The 21,630-nt window shown below is 39.5% G+C and overlaps 1 protein-coding gene and 1 long non-coding RNA gene across 3 annotated transcripts in view; one reads left to right on the top strand and one right to left on the bottom strand.

Moving 5' to 3' along the window:
* Positions 1 to 21,630, top strand: part of PACRG (parkin coregulated) — a 221,438-nt gene that overhangs the window by 163,602 nt on the left and 36,206 nt on the right. The window lies entirely within an intron of this gene.
* The window catches only part of LOC307213796, a 33,280-nt gene continuing 14,846 nt past the window's right edge, over positions 3,197 to 21,630 (bottom strand). Inside the window, exon 3 of the long non-coding RNA XR_013837695.1 lies at positions 3,197 to 3,645. This is a non-coding gene — a long non-coding RNA (uncharacterized lncRNA). The remainder of the gene's footprint in view (positions 3,646 to 21,630) is intronic.

The following is a 21,630-nucleotide window of genomic DNA, read 5'->3' as shown; positions in this document are numbered from 1 at the left end:
TGGCTACAAATAGAAGTGCCAGTTGAACATAATCCATACACAAACACGTCTTGCATTCATTGACTAAATAAGGGTGTGTGACTAGGATTTGTGCATATTCCTCTGATAACCTTCATTGTTCTCAAGGACACTGGTGAGTTTGCTGATGGAGGCGTGTAATGAGCCATTGTTACCATGTGAGACTTAAAAAGCAATGCTGAGTTGGAAGGAATCAGCCATTAGTTGCAGCTAATGGCAGGTCTGAGAAAACAAGTTCACAAGGTTTTTAAATAATTGCAGTGCTCTGTTTAGCTTTCATTCCATAGGATACTTCTGTAGCCATTTAGCAACTTCTAATACCTAATTGTGTTTAACACCAATAATCATTGTGAAATTTTATCAGTACAATAAAATAGGCAGATCTTCACTGTCAATATTTCATTCATTTGCGATTTATGAGTAAATTGATAAATTGGTATGTACTAGAGAATGTGTGCAAGTACAAAAGCAAAATTAATATCAACCAGTTATGTTTTAAGAAGTGTTTTATTTCATGGCTTAAGATATACTAAACATTATGCATATTCTAAATGAATATTACATTTCATATCAGTTTCAAATTACATAAATCAGGCTTGTCAGTCACTGTGATTTTTGTTGAAAATTCTTAATTAGAGAGACCAAGAATATATTTCCATGTCATTCTTTCCTCAGTTCAGTATTGTTTGCATAATTTCTACATTCTTTTCTTCTGCTTCCTGTTTGTCACACTATGGTGTTAGATCCTGCGAACCATAAAGTAACCTCATAGAATATAACAAAATAAAAAAATTCCTTCCAGTAGCACCTTAAAGACCAACTAAGTTAGTTCTTGGTATGAGCTTTCGTGTGCATGCACACTTCTTCAGATACACTGAAACAGAAGTCACCAGACCCTTCTATATAGTGAGAAGACCCTCTCATTATATAGAAGGGTCTGGTGACTTCTGTTTCAGTGTATCTGAAGAAGTGTGCATGCACACGAAAGCTCATACCAAGAACTAACTTAGTTGGTCTTTAAGGTGCTACTGGAAGGAATTTTTTTATTTTGTTTTGACTATGGCAGACCAACATGGCTACCTATCTGTAACTCTCATAGAATATATATTTCTTTGCTCTGGATACAGCCCCCTCTCCAGAGAATTGTAAGTCTGGAATGCATTTGATGCTGCATGAGGGGCTGCAACTATTGGTGTTTGGGAAAATTAATTCTCCTTATGAAAGCAGAAATGCCTTTCCACTCATATATGGTACCATTTGATCTAAGACATAGCTTTGGGCATGACCTAGGGTCCAGACAAATCTATATATGACATTTCTATACAAGTGCTGTACACTCTGGATTTTATTTTTTTCCGGCTTATGGTCAAATATATTTATTATACATACCTGTATAAATTTGTTGTTATTTAGGGATCCCTTCCCCTGATGAGCTATTTTTAATACCTGGAAATCTTTTGAAGTTTTTTCATACCTTTCAGTATCAGTCTATGTAGCAATAAATATTTAAGTCATTCTTCTTTTCCAACCTCGCACCTGTTCCTAAACAGTTATGTAAGCATCTTTGTAATGCCACTGAAATGGCAGAGTAGAGTTTTATAGTTTCTATGTGTCCTGCTCCTATGACATGCCATCACTAACCCAATTTATATCGCTTGTCTTAAATATAAATAGAAGGCACTGCAGAGTCAGGTACTAAAGAGTTTCATTGTTTTGCACTGCCCTTTCTGTACAAGAGATTCCTTGGGTTCTTCTAGCATAGCAAGACTGTGGAACTGGGGGGGGGCACTAGGGGGCGCATTGGAAGATGGCCGACAATACCATCTCTCCAACCCACACGGGGTAATTAAGAGGCTGTTATGGGAGTAGGCAGCCTCCCTTGTTGCCCCAAGGAAATGGGGAACACTGCCCTTGCCTGCTGTGCCCATAAATCACCCCCTAATTCGAAAGAAGGGGGTGAGGGCCCTCGGCAGAATGCCCCCGTGTGGACCTCGGCTCTCCTGGACGCTGTCTCTGATCGTGCACTAGTTGCAGCAATTTGGAATAATTAATTACAAAAGAAGCAAATGCACATATTTCAAGTGAAGAAGGGGAGTGAAGTCTGCTAATTTAAGTGACCTCTGCGAAAGAAGACGACGGGCTGGAGAAGCAGGAATATTTTACGATGAAGATACACCAAAGGCGGGGTATGTTGACAACAGGGCTGAATGGGGGGGGGGGAACCTTTTTTACTTTCCTTCTATGTGATTTACAAGAACCCCTCCTCATTAGAACCGTCGGTTGAACTGATCCAAGCAGGATGATTAAGGTCTGTGTGGAGATAAACTTTAACCAAAAGTATGCTTTATGGAGATCGAGAAGCAATAAGAGCTTTTGGGAATGGCGCAGCAATTAATTCGGAGTCGCCATCTTGCCAAAGGATTTATAGCCGGGAGGAAGAATGGACTTGTTTTCAGACTGCATTCCTAGTGAATCTCCTCAGAGGTTTTGAGAAAGGAGGCAGATTGGTGAAGATTAATGACGCTAAGACTGTTTTGATGTATGGAAGTGATGTTATATGGAAAACGTCTGGATATGGCTACTGGATAAAAAAAATATATATCCACGCAGGATTACAAACTGTTCTAACCAGCTTACGGAGACTATCAGAGGTCACAAAGAGAAAGGAAAAATATATGAAAATAACAACAAGAGATGTGGAAAAATAATAAGAAAGGACTGGATAGTACTGTGAATATCATAAGGTTAGATTTGTGGACATTAAAACAGCAGTAAGAAGCAAGAAGTTGATTGGATCCCTTCGGAACTTGAAATATGGGTACCCCCAACAAAAATTTAAAATTCGGCTGTGTAATTTGGAATTTATGTAATTTGGTTTGATTTGATGTGATTGGTCGGTTAATAAAAATTATTCTTAAAAAAAAAAGACTGTGGAACTGAGTGCTTGGGAGAATTAGCATTGAACTGTTACATTTATAAGGTATTAATTTTTATTGATTATTATATTACATTACTGAGGCCTATTTCGGGTCTAAACTTGATCAGTACTTTAGCATCAATAAACAATTATTAGCATCTAAGCTTTTCAAGGAATAATGTGATGTAAGAAATATTATATTATATTTAATTCACAGAAACAAGCTTCCCTGTAATATGTATTATCTACATGTATTTGCTTTATTAAAAATAGCTCCGTCAGGAATCAAATATCTGTTACATACTAAGATTCCAACATATTTCACATTTTGACCAATACCATAAGTTCACCAGGGAAAACCAAACAAACAACTTATTATTCAGTGTTTTGATCTGAAATACATTGTGCTGTTCACTGAAATAAAATTAATGGATTGGTGAAGATCAAGTACTTCCTCTAACAATTGCCTTGATTAAATTAGGTGTTCAGTTGTGTAGCTCACTCACTGGTTCCAAGAGTCGCTACTAGTGACCTCCATTGTATTAATTTAAAATGGATATTCAGACAGATGCCACCTTTGACTTCTCCAGCATCAAGAATCCTTGTAAGGTCCCATGCTGAAGCAGAGGTTCCTCCTTCAGTCCTTTTATCCACATTAGTCATCTGAGAGAACAATACTTGAGAAGAATGCAAAGATGGCCTCTGGGGAACTGGAATTGAGATCAAAGGTCACTTGTTCAAAAGCCATTTATTTCTGGTCCATTTTTTCTCTTAGGCATTATTCATGGCTGTCTTTGCTTTTCAAACAAAAGGAACATCAGTTCTCACAGGAAGTTCAAATGTATTGAATTGTGCTGGATTAATATATATTATTTTTCTCCCAGACCTGACCAAAAGTATTTTGGTATTCTTTTCATGTAAGTCAGGGTCTGCATCATGCTTTTATTTCATTTCTTCTTTTTCTTTGTGGTTCTTTCTATAATAATCATAGTAACACACCAGACCTGTGCATATTGGCCATTCTGCCAATATGCAGAGATCTGCATGCAAAAAGAGCCTTCTGCATCTTTTGCCCTGCTGTGTCATGCTACTCATCTAAGCCTCTTTGACCTGTCAGTATGCATCATCTTGTGCATATTAGGGCATGCATGGACCCAATGCAGGTTTGCTGGTTATTATGTGCATCACAGACACACATGTGTTACATAGCAAACTGCTTTGATAATATCCCAAACTTTTTTAAAAAATGGTTATCAGTGGAACTTGTTTCCATTAAATGTGGCCACTGCAACCCATGCATCAACCCAAAGGTTCCCAAACAACTCACCTAAATACACACGACAATATCACCCACTGTCATAAAAACAATAAAAATTGTAAACATAATAAAACGACAGGCATCAGGAAAAATTCCAGTTTTAAATTCAGTTATCTCTGTACATCAGACAGAGATCTTATCTTAAACTGAGCATCTGAATAAAAGTTAACATGAAGGAAAGCCATTTCAATGGGAAGGTATTCCACATCTGGAGTCCCGAAGCAGGGAAGGTTCTGCTTTGTGCTGTCACACAGAGGACTTCAGTTGTTGTTGGAGCTACAAGCAAAACCTCTTCAGCAGATCTTGCCATCTGGGCTGGCAGGTAATTGGAGAGACACTCTTTCTAACACTCAGGCCCTAAGCTCCATAGAGCTTTATAAATCCAATACCTTAGATTGGACCTGATAGCAAACAGCCAACTAGTTTAGAGCTTTGAGATTTGGTGACTCGCAATCCTGTTTGTGGCACCAGCTAACAACCTGGCTGCTACATTCTGCATTAGTTTACAGCATTCAGCCTGACTTCAAGGACAGCCTCATATCGCGTGCATTGTAGTAGTCTAAGCAAGAGGTTACTATGTCGCACACTACTGTAGCTTGAACTGTGTATGGACTGAGAAATAGCTGTTTCTGATGAACCAGGCATTGCTGGGCATAAGCGCTCCTGGCTACAGAAGCTTCACATGCTTTATTTCAGTGAAAGACAGAAATTATACTGTCTTTCTTTTTTTCAATTACAGAATGCACATAGCAAATTACCAGTTGGAGCCCATTCAAACATTTCGAAAGCTTTGTGCCACTGTTGCCTAGGCTAGTAGCACTCCACATTGCACATTTAGATGGACATCTTCCTGACATGGAAGATTTCAGCATGTAGAGAAATTTTGACATGAGGCCTGCATTCATATAATCCCTCATGTGCATATTGAGATGGTACTGCTCAATGAGAACCATACCACAACATTTCCCCCCCAAAATGTTGAAACTGGATAGAAGCTGAAATGACTAAAGGAGATGATCAGAAGTTCAAACTGAAGTAAGGAATCAGAAATGGGAATAGTCAGGAATAGTCAGAGATAGGTACACTTTGCAAGGCAAGGAATTCAGTGCTGTGATTTTCAATGAGAATTTTGGTTGAAGTGTAAATTAGGAGCAGTACACAGGACACGTATGCAATTTCTTTTATTTTTCTGTGTTGGATGGCAATAGAATGAGTTCCATTGTGAGGGAGAAGTGATATATGAATACATCATAAAACTACACAGTTACATGGCTTTATCAGGACCAGGGCTCATAAATCAAGGAATGTAAACTTCACTCCATTTGAAATCACTAACAACACTTTATGAGTTGGATGCATAAACTTTTCCACAAAATTCTCCCCCAGCAGCACTAGCAGCCCCCAATAGGGTTCTCCAGGGGTTCAAGGGGCTGTGCTGAACACAGGAAATCAGGTGGAGACTCTTTCCATGAGCTAGAGCTTGGCTTGCAGAGGGTGCTTACATCCAATTTTCTACAGTCTCTCCCTTCCCATCAACCCCTGTTACCACATCCACCCCAATTCAGTCAGTTTCCCCAATCCTAGGGAAAGCCTCTTGAGGAGGAGGAGGGGAGCTCATTCCCTTATGCAGGCCGATCTCTATAGAGTCTGTGATACTTAATTCTATTATGCACCTGACGTACAAAACACAGTCCCACCCTTTGAACCCAAAGCAGATATATTATTATGTCAGCTGCAAGCTGTCAGCTGTTGACTGTCCTTCCAGTAGCACCTTAGAGACCAACTAAGTTTGTTATTGGTATGAACTTTCATGTGCATGCACACTTCTTCAGATTCTTCAGAAGTGTGAATGCACATGAAAGCTCATGCCAATAACAAACTTAGTTGGTCTCTAAGGTGCTACTGGAAGGATTTATTATTATTATTATTATTATTATTATTATTATTATTATTATTTTGACTACGGCTACCTACCTGTAACTAGAGCTGTTGACTGTGACTGTGGGGGAACTGGGTTGGTAGAACTATGACTCCTTAATACTGAAATAGCTGTGGAGCACTCAGTGGAATTAAGAGAAATAAAAATCCCAAGAGTGCAGTAATCCTCATTTAGACAGAAAATTATCTGGAGTATTCCTGGAATGCTCTTATTATTGTTTAGGAGGGGGAAGGGAAACTAGAGGGTTTCTTTTCTAATTGTATGTGGTTTTCTGGTAAAGTAACTTCAAGCAACAAAGGGAACTTGTTCAATACTCTGAAATGTAGCTTGGACAGAAATCCCACTATGTTCCTTGGGATATATGCCCAGATAAGTGGGTAGTCCTAGATATTCAAACTATTTGTATATCAAAGTATTTGTTCAGATGTTATTAACCAATGGCATTGTTAAGCTGCAACAGTGCTGGCCCCACCATTATGCAGGATGAGGTTGCTAGAGTGAGAGGTGAGAATTGCTGCCCAAACATGTAATCTTAGCCTAAGCATGCTTACTTGGGAGTAAACGAGCTCACTATCTACTTGTTTTATGTTTGTGGTTACAATCTAATACATTTTCAGCTAGGTTGCTGCTGCTGTTTTTATGATTATCAAGAACAACAGTCTTCTCCCTTGCACTATTACTGTGCAAAGTGCTTTTAAACATTTTTGCTTAACAGGAAAACAGTCAGGTGAGATTGTTAACAATTTACTTGTTGGGAGATGAGGCTAAAAAAATAAATAAAATGTTGCTTTTCTTGTGATTTACAAACTTACAAACTTTTGATTTTACAAACTTATATACTCCTGCATACCTCAAGACCCCACTGCCTTCCTTTTGAGTTGTCCCATTTCACATCCAGACTGACATTCCCTTGACTAACCCTAGTTAACTTGTAGAAGGAATGATTACTTCCACTTTTAGTTTGAAGACAAATGCATTGTATGTCTGATTAAAATTCCAAACATCTTCCAAGTGTTCAGGAAGAGGGGACATGCCACAGATACTTCCATAAACAGCTGTGGAAGCTAGCATTTCTTTTCTGAGAGCCAGTGTGGTGTAGTGGTTAAGAGCGGTAGTCTCGTAATCTGGGGAACCGGGTTCGCTTCCCCGCTCCTCCACATGCAGCTGCTGGGTGACCTTGGGCCAGTGACACTTCTCTGCAGTCTCTCAGCCCCACTCACCTCACAGAGTGTTTGTTGTGGGGGAGGAAGGGAAAGGAGAATGTTAGCCGCTTTGAGACTCCTTAAAGGGAGTGAAAGGCGGGATATCAAATCCAAACTCTTCTTCTTCTTCTATAGTTCCAGATGAAATGCTCCTACTTGTTGGGGGGTGTAAACGATCATTGTAAGCTGGTAGCAGTCACTTCTTTCCCCCCAAATACTAGAATATAATTGAACACTATATAGTTTATATTATAGTATAGTTTGGGGATTTTAACATCTTGTGAATGTTTCTGTTTAAAATGTTGAAGTGAATGGAGGTGCCTAAGCTGGTGTCTGGCCTCTCACTTCCACCCACCCAAAGTGCAGGCAAAAGCACTGAGACAAGATGCCTGCCATTGGTAGCCAGAATTAAGCTGTGGATCACGGCCTCCCAGGGAACAGGTGGGGCTGCAGTGGATTCAGATCTGTTGCATCTCAAGCAAGTCTCACTGCTTTAATGAGATTGCATGGTGCCTTATCGCTGTGCCAGCTCCAGGCTGGCATGGCAGTATTACTGTCTTCCCACTTTCTACTCTAGCCACCATGAACAGGAAGGCTGCAGATGTGGCGGCGGCCTTGCCACCCTGTAAAGTCCTGCCAGTGGTTTGTGGGGAGAGATTTGGATTTTTATATTGCATATAAATGAGAGAAATATACTGTACTTTTCCATGTATAAGATGAGGGTTGTTTTTTTACTCTAAACTAATGTTAAAAAACACGGGTCGTCTTATACATGGATAGTGCATGGGGGGTGGGAGGGGTGGGACAGACGGGTAATTGGTTGCAGCCACAAGCAGGAGGTTGTCAGCGGTGATTTGTGGCTGCTGCAAGGGCTGCTTTGGATTGGCTGCAGCTGCGGCAACTGGGTGTGTGATTGCCTGCTGCTGTTGGCTTGGGCAACAGGAGCGATTGTCAGTGCATGTCAGTCGGGTTAGTGATTTTCAGCATCCCCCCCTGAAAAAAGCTCAACAACTCTGGGCCATCTCCCCCCATTTTCTTAAATTTGAGTCCCGCCAAATAGGGGTCGTGTTATACACGGGGGAATGTTATACACAGAGAAATACGGTAAATAAAGTTGGAAGTTATTTCAGTCCTACATACAGTATTTAGCTAAAGTTACTACATTAAAAACAATCACAATGTTTTACTATTGTTTAAATTTACTCAGGTGGAATTAGATCATAATATTCTAATTGCTGTGTTCCTCGAAAGCCATGTCACTGAGCATTTGTGGCATACCAAAGGCGTAATGACAAGTGTGACATATTAAGACCTGGGTTAATAGTGGTGGCCCACATTATCTCAGCCAGCAAAACACAGTAAAAGTTAATTTGTCAAAAGTTATTTTGTCAACAATTCTTTTTTTAAAAAAATAAAAAATTATTTGCCATCTACTATTTTGACATCCTGATCCGAATAACTCATTCATTGCCTGTCCTTGTGACTGGTTGAAGTAAATTATAAGGATTTAATAAATTAGAGTAAAGACTAATGGCTAACAGATGTAGAAGCACTATGCACTCTATTAATTAATGCTGCTACAGATTATGTGGAACTAATGCAAATCACTACACGTGGAATGTTTATATATTTGAACATTGCTTGCATGTGTATTGGTGCAGCTGAGGAAAGGTATCTGACAGCAGAATACTGAATCTGCTCAGAAGTAAGTTCCATTGAATTCAGTGGTTCATAATCCATGTGTATAGGATTGCAGTTTGAGACATATCCAGGAAAATGCTGTGAATACAATCTCTGTGACATTTATTTTCATGACCTATAAATTCTAATTACCTTTACCTTGCTGTGAAATGTCTTGCCTGTCCAAGGAAGGGAAAGGAAGTGAAGGATACAGTTTTGCTATCATGCTCAGATACGGCAGTGTCAAATTCCCCTATGGTTTAAACATAAAACATTTACAAATACAGAAAATTAGTATTGCCAATGGAATGTTATCTCAACAGACTCATTTAATAAAGTAACCAGAAAATTTGAATATGTATTAAGGCATGCCATCTTTAGAATCCTTAACAGATTACTGAGTTGTATCATTTAATGCTAAGTGTTTTCAGGCTACAAGAGAGAAAATTATTTTTTTATTGTGTCTTTTCTTTTTTTAGTTTAATATATTACAGGGAATTGTTTTTCTTTGTGTTCCCATGAATTCAGACCTGCAGTAACATTTAAATGCAACTCAGTCATGAATTGCAAGCTGCAGCTGAAATGAGTATTGTTTTTGTTAATGGTTTATTGAAAATCCAATTGTCCCATTCACATCAGTGGTATGAATAGTTGACTAAATGCCTTTTTTGTCCTAACAAGGAAACACTTGTTTGGATAAATGAATTAATTGCATGAGCATCTCCTTTGGGTTTTGAACAGTCTTTAACATTTGGTACCATCAAAGTAAAATATTGGAAATGATCCCTTATGAGGGTTTCCCCTCATCCTGCCTTCTTCTTTGTTCCTTTTTATTAGATGAACACATTCACATTATCTGAGGTGTGCATAATATTTTGCCTTAAATCAGGAAATGAGATGACTCTGCCAGGTGGCAGCGCCCAGAAAAATCAATTAACTTTCATCTAGATCGAAACAGTTGTCTATAGTATCAGCGCCACAATGAACACCACTGGAGAATTGGGAAAAGAGCCCATTAGATACCTGAAGCAAGCTGGGGTTTAAGCATCACAATACTTGCTTTAATTTTAATTTGAAGGTGCTGTGTTTGGGAAGTATCCACATTTTATCAAACAAATGTCACATTTGACACCCCAGACTAGCTAAACAGAATGGGATTTATTATGTGAGTTAAAATATACATAATTTACAAAGGCCTCTTTTATTGAAAGCTTTACTGTTTAGTGTTTAAATGTATCTCTTTATCAGTGCCAGTGTGGTTGCACTCAGTCTTCACCATAAACAGTGCCTGTATCTGCACAGAACTGTTCATGGATATCAGGCAAATGAAAGCAAAATGCTTCACTTTGTTAGGAATGCCTCCTTTTACAAACCAGATTTGGATGAGATGAATATTGTCTATTTTAGAGGATTTTTTAAGCAACTGCCTAGAATGAATTTTAACACCTCCCTCATTCTTGAATTTCCACACTGATACCACACTGATAGCTGCTTTTAAAGACATAGCTGCACTCTCAAAAGTTATACTTTTATCTGAGCACACATGCTGTTTTTATGTAATAATGGCTGTGTATGAACTGTGAAACTGCTCCTTATTTTGGATCTTCTCTTAGACTCAGATTACATGTGAACACACAAATGATAAAAAGCCTGTTTAGTTTGGAAAATGCAGGGGGAACTCCATGGGGAAAGCAACTTTGGGGACATAGAAATTATAGGTAGGGAAATGGTTTCTCATCTAAACAGGTTGTTAGCTACCAATGTGCATATTTGCATGTAATGTATATTTTGAGGTGTGGGTGTATGCCTCAGTTCAGTGCTCATGTTACATTTTACAAATTGTGACTTGTTACTGAATGTGATATGAGAACCTATCCTCCATAGTCTGGATTGGATCCCATATACTGGGGATTTAATGATTAGGCTTTTATCCAGATACACATGGTGATAAGGAAGTAGCTCCCACTAAACTTTATGTGACTTATTTCCAAGTAAAAAAAATACTTAGGCTTGGGCAGATAGGCAGAAAAACTAAGTCCACTTTTTTCAAAATAAATCACGCTGGAATCATTTCGGCTTCTGAAAGTGTTTGGTGTTAGGGTGTGGTTTAGACCAAGCTGTGCTTCTGGAATGTTAAGACCTTTGGAAATGAAACCCCACATGCCTTTTTCCATTTCCACGTTTCCTTTGGTATCAAAGCATGAAGGTTATAATTGCTTTTTATTGTTGTGTGTGTTTGTTGCAGCAAAAAGCCTTGGGCTGCAGTTGCTCAGATGCATGAAGTGGTCACATAATGGATAGGTGTATATATAAATATATATTCAGAGTACTGAGAGAGTAGAAAAGGGAGATAATTCACAAAGTGACAATGAGAAAAAACATTTGTTTTCTACTTCTCTTTCCTCAGGGTGTATACATTTGGGCAACCACTTCACACACCTGACAAACAGGGTTTGAAATCTTATGCAATGATATGTTTGAGAAACTTCAAATCCTATGCATGTTTACTCAAAAGTAAATCCTGAAATATTCAAGCAGGGTTTACTCTCAGGAAAATAAACATAGACTCACAGCTTTAACCTAAAGTGCCACAAACCATTTGCTGTTTAAACTGCTTCTTAGCATTTTGTAATTCTGAGGCTGACCATAGCTTATACTGAATCAGGCCATTGGTCTAGGTAAAGGTAAAGGTAAAGGTAAAGGTAAAGGTACCCCTGACCTTTAGGTCCAGTTGCTGACGACTCTGGGGTTGCGTTCTCATCTCGCTCTATAGGCCGAGGGAGCCGGCGTTTGTCCGCAGACAGCTTCTGGGTCATATGGCCAGCATGACTAAGCCACTTCCGGGGAACCAGAGCAGCGCACGGAAATACCGTTTACCTTCCCGCTGGAGCAGTACTTATTTATCTACTTGCACTTGATGTGCTTTTGAACTGCAGGTGGGCAGGAGCTGGGACAAAGCAACAGGAGCTCACCCCATCGTGGGGATTCGAACTGCCGACCTTCTGATTGGCAAGCTCTAGGCCCTGTGGTTTAGACCACAGCTCCACCTGCGTTCCATTGGTCTAGGTAGGCCAGCATTATTTGCTCTGACTGGCTGTATAGTCTAGGAATCAGCCATCTGTTTCCCGATCCTTTTAGCTGGAGATGCACAGAGTCTGAACCTGGAGCCCTTTCACACAATGCACCTGCTCTGCCACTGAGCTCTAACTCCTCCTCTTACTGAAAAACTTCTCCAGGTAGGCATAGCATTTCAAGACTATATATAGGCTTGGATGCGTGTGTAATTGAAGCCTTCTGTGCAGAAGTTTGTTCTAATGGAGTGTGACTACTTCTATTAATAAAAGTGGAGAATAATTTGCTGGTATGTAAACTCTGTACCTACTTCAGAATTAATAACTACTTTTACAGATACATTTTTTGTCTTCTGGGGGTTTTCCTGAGATTTGAATGGTACAGGAGAGACATATATACCTTACTCTCGGTTCTGTCTCCAAGGGGAGAATATATCTGTAGTTTACAGATTTATGTTTAGAGGGCCTTTATGAAATTGGAGACATTCCCAGCCCAATCTACACTCCCATATTATCACCATGTGCCAGTCTCTGGAAATTCGACTATGCAGTGGACATTCTGTGCTGCAGTTATGCTCCAGCAGAGTCACACATCATGTGGTAAGTTTCTCTGAGGCATTATGGTAGTTCCCTTTGTTTACATGCATATGGAGGAGAAAGCTCACTGTGTGAACCAACCATCCACCTTACCTGCCCTACAGTCAAAAAGCAGGAACAGGAAACTTCCTTATTCAGGAACAAAACAGAGAGAAAACTATCAGCTTGAACTTTACGGACTAACACACCCTATCCAATTCTAACTGGTTTAAGGAGGAAAAAATGACCACCCAATGAGACTGTTAGAGTCTAAGCCTGCACTTAAAAAGGAATATTATTATTTATTTAACAAAATTTATATACTGCATGTTTGTTAAAGAAAACCCCTCTAAGTGGTTTTACTACTCATTCACAATAAAACTATTACTGCTACATGGAATCATCACAATGCATAAGGTTTTCTACAGGCTTATGGGTTTGTGGCAACAATGTGAAATTCAATCTTCCCTCTATCTTTGCTGCTAAGAATCACACATATACGCCAAAGTGAAGCCAAGATTGCATAGATGGATAAACCCAGCAACAACTAATTTTCCTCCCTTCAATATCCAGTGTTCTGAGTGGCTCAAAAATGTGGTTTCAGCATTTTAAAGAGTGCATTGCCCAAATAGAAGTGTTAGCTGTGATTCAGAGTTCACCTGCAAATATGGAGGCTCCAGTGTGCCTGTAGACAGTATTTGATAAGACCAAAGCTTGCTGCAATTAAAGTATCCAATCTCACTGTACACAGCAGAGTTTGGAATAGGAAATGTTGTGAGCATAATTGGCAGCCCACACTGGCTTTCCATTGATGAGCTTTTTATCAGAATAAAAAGGTGGCGATGGAAGGGAACACCAAGTTAGAGGAAACAAGGTTATAACTGACAGGTGCATGCTTTAAAACTGTTTTCTTGGAGATAAACAATAAAAACACTACATCTAAACTTGAGTTTATGGCTATTGAGCTGAGAAAAACATTATCTCTCTCTGCTAAGAAAACATTTGTCATTTTCAAAATGCAAAGTATCAGTATCTAAAATGTCAACATTTGACATTGCCTAAAACGCTAGGTTGTTTATTTTAGACATAGGATAAGCTACTCTGCTTGAAATGCAGGCTAATGTTCCTCTTTCCCCCCCTCTTTCTGCAAATGCTTGTCATTATGGTTAATGTGGGAGTCTTTAAGCTGAGTATTGGGTTTGATTACAGATTTTGTTGCTTGTGGTGTGCATGTGCAACATTTTAAATTGCCTTGCACCAAACATTATTATGGACCTGTTCACTTCACCTGCTTAGTATTGTTGTTTAAGGCTATTTTCCTGTCTTTCTAAATATTCCGATTTGCATATGCCTCATTCTCCCAAATAACTCTGAGCTTGTAATGATTATCAGTTTTCTGACATCTTTATTATACTATTATTTCTTGTGTACCCCTTAAATCATCAGGAATATGGCTGAAATGAAAGCTATCAAAACTGGAAGGAGAAAGGGAGATGGGGCCATCTGATTTCAGTAACTATAACTAATGAGTGAGACTCAAAGCAATCATTTACTGGAACATAAATTCGGCCAGTAAAAACAAAAAAAAAAGGGGGGGTTTAAATTCCACTGGAACCTATTAGTTTAGTTTTGGCTCATGAGCTATTTCAGTCTCAAAGATCATCAAAGCTTTCAAGAACAGCTGAAGCTTTAACTATGGTAAAATTAACTTTCCTGTTCCATGCCTCTCCTTTTAGAAGTTTGGCGTCAAGGATGCTAATCTCCATCTATATCTAGATTAGAGCAGGCTTTATCTTCCTAACAGTTCCTGTTGCCTTTATACCTTCCATAGGCAAATTCTTTCTGCATAGGACAACAGTGTTCAACCAGTCATGGCTGTTACATGAACATCTTTTCAAGGATGCTCCATCTCACACTGTTTTAGTTATTAACTCCAGACAATGCTAGAGATTCCCTAGACCCACTTATTACTTTTAAAGCTGCAATCCTAAACATACTTATTTGGGAATAAATCCCATTGAACTCAGTGACACTTACTTCTGAGTAAGAATGCTTAGGCTTGCATGTCAGCTTCAGAGTATTCCCTGTTTTTCCCCTACATTTTTGGTGTTTTGGATTTAGCATTGAGTCTCTCCTGCTGCAGCCCTCTGTGCCTCAAAAAATCAGTTTCAGAGAGTTGGTGGACCCTCCAGAACAGTGTGGGGATGGCACAAGTGGGGTGGGGGCTGCAGGAGCAACTGGAAACAACAACATCTCTTCTCTTGTGTGTGTCTCTGCCACATCCGAAGCAGTTCTGAAAGTAGAACGGCAGCCCTGGATTTCATTTCCCTCCCCTGCATGGCCTTTCTTCATGTCATTAAAAATATATACTGAAATGATCTGGGGGAGTTTTCCTCGTTTTCTTTTTCCAGCTCTTCCGGCTTATGCATACTCCATGCCTACAAAAGCTTTTATTTATCATCAATAGATTTTATTGCTGTTTTAACTTATAAAATAGCTGGCATAATAGATCTTCAGTAAGACTGTAGAACAGCCTATTTTAAACATATGAAGCTAAAACATGTAATTTATTATCTAAGCCACACGGTAGGTTATAAAAATGAGGAAAAGCTACTGTAATCACAGTTTTGCCTGCTCCATTACCCCGCCAAACACCCAATTTCCGACAAAGTTATGAATCCATTCGAAAAAATCAATGTGGTATCTCCTATTAATTAGATCTGCAATGTTCTTGAACATTTCCCCCTACCCCCAGGAGTGTGCATCCTTCCTGTGGAGAGTCTTCCCCAACAATCACTGATCTATTTTTGTACCAAGGGTTTTTTTTAATTGTATGAAAAAGTACTTCAGAGGAATATGTTTGTGGACTTGTATGTTGGTTACTCAGGTCCATTTGTACTTCTGACGGTTAGAAAAACTTAAAGTTATACTCAATGAGAAAAAGCAAACTCTTTTGCTCAAGTCTCTTGGTTGCTTTGTTGGTTTTGTTTGCTTGTTTTGAGTTTTTTATTGCAATATAATAATATTTCATCAGATAGTTCACAACTCAGCTTGTAAATTCAATTCATGTTTACATATGTTTACAGCTTGTAAACATAAAGGCCAGCATTTAGTTAGGTGTGCTTGAGCCCAATGAGGTCAGTGACCTTTAGCATATTTAACTATATTGGATGTCACCAATATTTCTACATTGACCCACAATATTCATATCTGTTACATTATATTATTATTATTATTATTATTATTATTATTATTATTATTACCACTACTACTACTCTTAGGGCCAAACTAGGTGTGGTGGTGAATATGTCATTTGAAATGCTGTGGTTTTTTAATTTTTTAATTAAATTGTTAATTAAAGGAAGAGATTTTCATCAGGACTGCAGTGCACATGGTCTAAACCTTTCTCACCTGCCATTCTCCCCAAGGAAATCTTCTCTTTCCCCTACAAGCAGTTATGAGCCCCAGAAGACAAGCTCTCATGGGCACTTATGAGTCCTTGCTTTGTACAGCTAGTAATAGATGTGAGAGGGCATTTTTGTTGGGACTGTGGTCGGGGAAGATGGGGCAACCCTTCCCCTCACTATGAGCCATGGACCCAGTGAAATTCAGAGGGTTCTATGGCAACTATTATGTACATTTTAATGCAGTTTTTTAAGCAGCTATACACATTTTATACACATTTTTATCTCTGGTCTGTAACTGTAATAAATTTATTCTGATTCTGATTTTATTTCACATTTTTGGTTGGACTATTGCATTGCAAAATTCAGAAATGTGTGTGTTTTGAAGGATAGGCACATTTTGGTTCATGTATTGTTTCAGATAGGGTGAATTATTAGGTAGGCTTGACATAAAATGTGAACCACACCAAATTATTCCCCATCCCTAATATGTTCCTCCAAATATTGAACAAATTCCCATCAATTCCAGCCAGCACGACCATTGGTGAGAATGATGAGAGCAGTGGTCCAATAACATCTAGAAGGCCATGCCTCTTCTACAGTTTTGTTAGTCATTAAATCTGATGTTTTTTAATCACATTTTCTCCATTCATTCCACCGCTTTAAGCTACCCTTAAAGGAAGTGAAAACAAATTATGCAGCATAAACTAATAGAACTGTGGATGGGGAACACTGATTGCTTTCAGTGGATTGACTGTAAGCATGACCAAGTCTAGGACTGGCATGTTACTCTGGCAAGGGCATTTGGAGTTACAAAATAGTGCATTAGTGTAAGTTTTCGGGTTTGGAGTGATAGAAGTTATTTATATACTGCCTTGTCAGATGTCATTGTCACTGCAAAGAAGGTCAACCTAAAAACATATGAACACCCTACTGGATCAGGCTGAGGCCCTTCTAGCCCAGTGTTTTGTTTGTAGCAGTGACAAGCCTATGGGAAGCTTACAAATATAGTATGAAGGCAACATCCCCTATTACATGTCCCCCAGCATTGAAACTTAAAAGTAATCTCTTCTCCAAGCAAGCCTCCTCTTTTTATTACCAAGGCTTCACCTTCACAGATATAGCACATATCCATCTATACCGCATAAATGCCCATGGTGCAATCCTGTAATATCTGTGAATTTGATACCTGCATTTATTCTACTGTGTGTTCACACTCACCATTTTCTGTTTTCCCCAGCATGAAAGAATGCATGGATCCACCTTTCACATTACAGGATACAGATGTAGTATGCGTAGTACGAGGTGTGAAAGTATATATACAATAGATTGAAACCATTAATAATTTGGAATGCGTGTGAATTAACCTTGAGAGATTACAGAGAACAGGCTGCCACATCATTAAGTTAATGAAATACTGTGACTGAATTACATGTATCCTCTTGTGTTCCTCTTGGAGGAGAAGTGATGCCAGTTGGTTGGTATGAGGCAAGGTATATTTATAAATGCTAATCATATGACACGCTCTTTCCTTCAGCAGATGTATTTTCTAAGCCACAGAGGATAGGAAAGATAACACCTTAAGTATATATGTTTTTTATTGTTTCTGAAAGAACAGATCACTTCCCAGAAGCCATAAAGTTTCAAGCTTATTTTTTATTCCTTATCTACTGCAGGAAGGAGCACTGATATTATTTAATATCATTTAATATGATGAAATTTACTGCCTTGTATATTAAAATGGAAGCTAATTAAGCAAAACAGAATGCTGGCAAATTAGAGAACAGAACACCTATTTGTGGTTTTAAACATCGGCTTATCTAAAAATGCATTTGAACTACCAAATACCCAAATATTAAAAATTAAGCAAGCCTATTGATTGTTGTATATAAAAAAGCCCAGCAACAATATGTTAGCTGTTAATTGTTCTTTTCATTTAGCAGATCATGATTTTTTTCTATCTTTTGTCTTTGATTAGTATGTTCGTAACCCATTTCTTTTATGTGTTCTTTTGAATACATAATTTTGATAGTGTATTTAATTTAAAGCCAGTGGTTGAACATTAGTGTTACTATAAGCAAAAGAACTTAAATCTGAGATGGCTGAATATAATGTATAAAAGGTAAAGGGACCCCTGACCGTTAGGTTCAGTCGTGGCCAACTCTGGGCTTGCAGCGCTCATCTCGCTTTACTGGCCAAGGGAGTTGGCGTACATGTGGCCAGCATGACTAAGCCGCTTCTGGTGAACCAGAGCAGCGCACGGAAATGCCGTTTACCTTCCCGCCGGAGCGGTACCTATTTATCTACTTGCACTTTGACGTGCTTTCGAACTGCTAGGTTGGCAGGAGCAGGGACTAAGCAACGGGAGTTCACCCTGTCGCAGGGATTCGAACCGTGACCTTCTGATCGGCAAGCCCTAGGCTCTGTGGTTTAACCCACAGCGCCATTAATGAACTTTTTGATTGACAGTTCATCTTGTTATATTTTATAGGATCCTGATTAACAAATTCTGCTTCCAAACATTTAAATGTGTACAGTTTGGCAGGAAAGGAAGATGTTCAGCAAGCATCTTCTGAAAATCAGTTGAGGTCATTTAATATACCTGCCACTTTACCTCTATTCTGTTAAGTCATAATAGAAATGCTGTTATACTCTGTCACTGAGTGGAGAGAGAACATTTTTAATAACTTGCTTGCTTGCAGTTTGGTGAATTTACATTTTTCTCGAACCCAGCAATGCTTGTTCAATGCTTTTTGATGGTTGTAGGACACACCACACAAGTTGTGCAAGGGAGGAAGCAATTGAGAGTTGTAACATGGCTAACAAAGGAGATGGAAATTTTGAACTTTGTAGCTATCTGGAAGAATAGGGTAAGCTTAAAGTAGGTACTACTTGTTTTGGGGAATACTGGTGCTGTTTCCAGCTTATCTGGGTGTTGGACCCCTCTTCCATGAATGTAAATAAATTCCGTAACTCCCCAGTTATGCCTCTTCACAAAGAAAGGAAAGAGACTTGATAAGTTGTGGGTTGACATAGCAGATGACACAGCGATTTCTCCAAAGCAGCTCTTTATTTTGTAAGCTGGAATAGAACTGACTGCAAACAGCTCAGCCGGCCTGCTTTTATAGGCAGCCGGCTGTCAACATTGTAGCAACAACAACCCAGGGTTTCCCGCCTAAAATAACTGACGTGGACCTGAGTGAAAACTATCTACAGTATCCCCCTGCTGGCCCAGGGTGAGAACTTCAGTACATAACAAGACTCTTGAGTAGCTGTCCCTGGCATTCATTATTTATTTCATGGAAGTGGGGAGCCACATACATACCAGTAGTTTGAGCTGTTACCTCCTATGAAATAAGGTAAGTTACCAAAAGGTATTTAATATGAGCCTAGATTATCCTGAACTCCATGCACAGCTAGTTGTCACCTGAAGACAGCGGGATTATAGATTGTGCATTTGCTGGGATTCCTCGAGATAACATTATAAATTGACATTGAATTAGCTGCCTCAAGATAGAACACTCTGCTTTATACAAGCTTCAGTCTCCCCAGAATATCTTCCTGGCACAGGGGGACCCTTCACTGTCCTGGCACGGAATCTGCAGAGCTTGATTTCAGTGTCTTGCTGCCACTTCAACAGGTACACATTGGAACACAGTTCCTGAGGCCTCTAGCATGGTAACCACCCAGTTCACCTAGAATTCCCATCAGGCCCAGCCAGCATGGTGATTGGTCTGGAACAATGGGAGTTGTAGCCCAACAGGCTACGGAGGGCAACAGGTTGGCTACCCCAGCCTAGATTCATGAAGGGGTGTAGTAGAGGATCAGCATTCAAAGAGCACTTGAATCCAGAGGACAGTTGTAGAGATAGGATGCTTAAGTGCAAAGGGCAGCTGGGTTACTGATGCTTTAATCAGCGCAAAAAGAGACAGGTCTTTTACTAGATAAGCATAAATGTACCAGAAATAGGGAAAATAAATTTCTAAGGCTTCCATCAAACTTCTGACAGCCTTGGTGATCGTCTATTTGTAAAGGTTTCCAGCCAATTGGGAAAGAATGCTAAAAAACTTAAAAGCTGTTTCTTCTAAGAGAAGGGTGGCTAGGCTGAGGGCCATATCTAGCCTCTCCAAGAGATTTTTGTGTGGTCCCGAGGCCTCCCTTTACTGGTTCCTCATCCCCCTGGACAAAGTGACAAATGGGGTATCACATAGTTCTGTCCTAGGCCCTTTGTTCAAAGTCTTTATAAACGACTTGAATGAAGGAATTAAGAGGATGCTCATCTGATTTGCAGATGACACCAAGCTGAGATGGGTTGCTAATGCCTCAGAAGACAGAATCAGGATTCAAGGTGACCTTAACAGATTGGAGAACTGGGCCAAAACTACGAAACTAAATTTTGGTGTAGGGACAAATGCAAGGTTCTACATTTGGGCTGAATTAACCAGCTGCACCAATATAAAATGGGGGACACCTGGATTGCCAGTAGTACATGTGAAAAGGATCTAGAAGACTTAGTAGACCATGAGCTTAACATGAGTCAACAGTGTGATGCAGCAGCAAAAAAAAAGCTAATTCTATTCTAGGCTGTATCAACAGAAGTACAGTGTCCCGATCAAGGACAGTAATAAAGGTAAAGGGAACCACTGACCATTAGGTCCAGTCGTGGCCAACTCTGGGTTTGCGGCGCTCATCTCACTTTATTGGCCAAGAGAGCTGGCGTACAGCTTCCAGGTCATGTGGCCAGCATGACTAAGCAGCTTCTGGCGAACCAGAGCAGTGCACGGAAATGCCATTTACCTTCCCGCTGGAGCAGTACCTATTTATCTACTTGCACTTTGCCAACCTAGCAAGGTTGGCAGGAGCAGGGACCGAGCAACAGGAGCTCATCTCGTCGCAGGGATTCGAACTGCTGACCTTCTGATCATCAAGTCCTAGGCTCTGTGATTTAACCCACAGCGCCACCTGCGTCTCACTCTATTCTGCCTTGGTCATATCATACCTGGAGTACTGTGTCCTGTTTTGGCTGGAAAAAAAGCCCTTCTTCCAGCCATACAATTCTATGATTCAGAGAAGGGCCTCCAAAAGTGAGCTCAGTGAATGGACTGATCCTTAGGCGAGCAGGTGGTCTATTAAATACATTTTTGTCTCTAGGGACAAAGGGCTTTATAAGTTAACCCAACACTTTGACTTTTTTCCATAAATGCTCAGAAATAGTTTTCACAATTTCAGCTATTGCTAAATGGAAGTGTATGTGTATAAAAATAGATACAGACAATTTCTGGATTCTCTTTCTATGCCTCCTTAACAGTGCTCCTGATTGCCTTTTGTTTATTTTCTCCTACAGAACTGAGTGGGAGGCGTTGAGTTATAAGACTTTTTTAAAACCAGGTAGCATCTAATTCAGGACTGATACTGTTTTCTCATAGGTCAGGGCTGCTGGACCATATAAGTAGACCAAGTATGTGTCCTCTGCTGAACTGCAGGTTCTGTAGTCTGTTGCTTTGT

This window comes from Podarcis cretensis (genome assembly GCF_951804945.1).
Source record: "Podarcis cretensis genome assembly, chromosome: 3".
NCBI classification, from domain to species: domain Eukaryota; kingdom Metazoa; phylum Chordata; class Lepidosauria; order Squamata; family Lacertidae; genus Podarcis; species Podarcis cretensis.
Note: the sequence above shows the minus strand (reverse complement) of the source record. Positions and strands in the feature narration are given on the sequence as shown.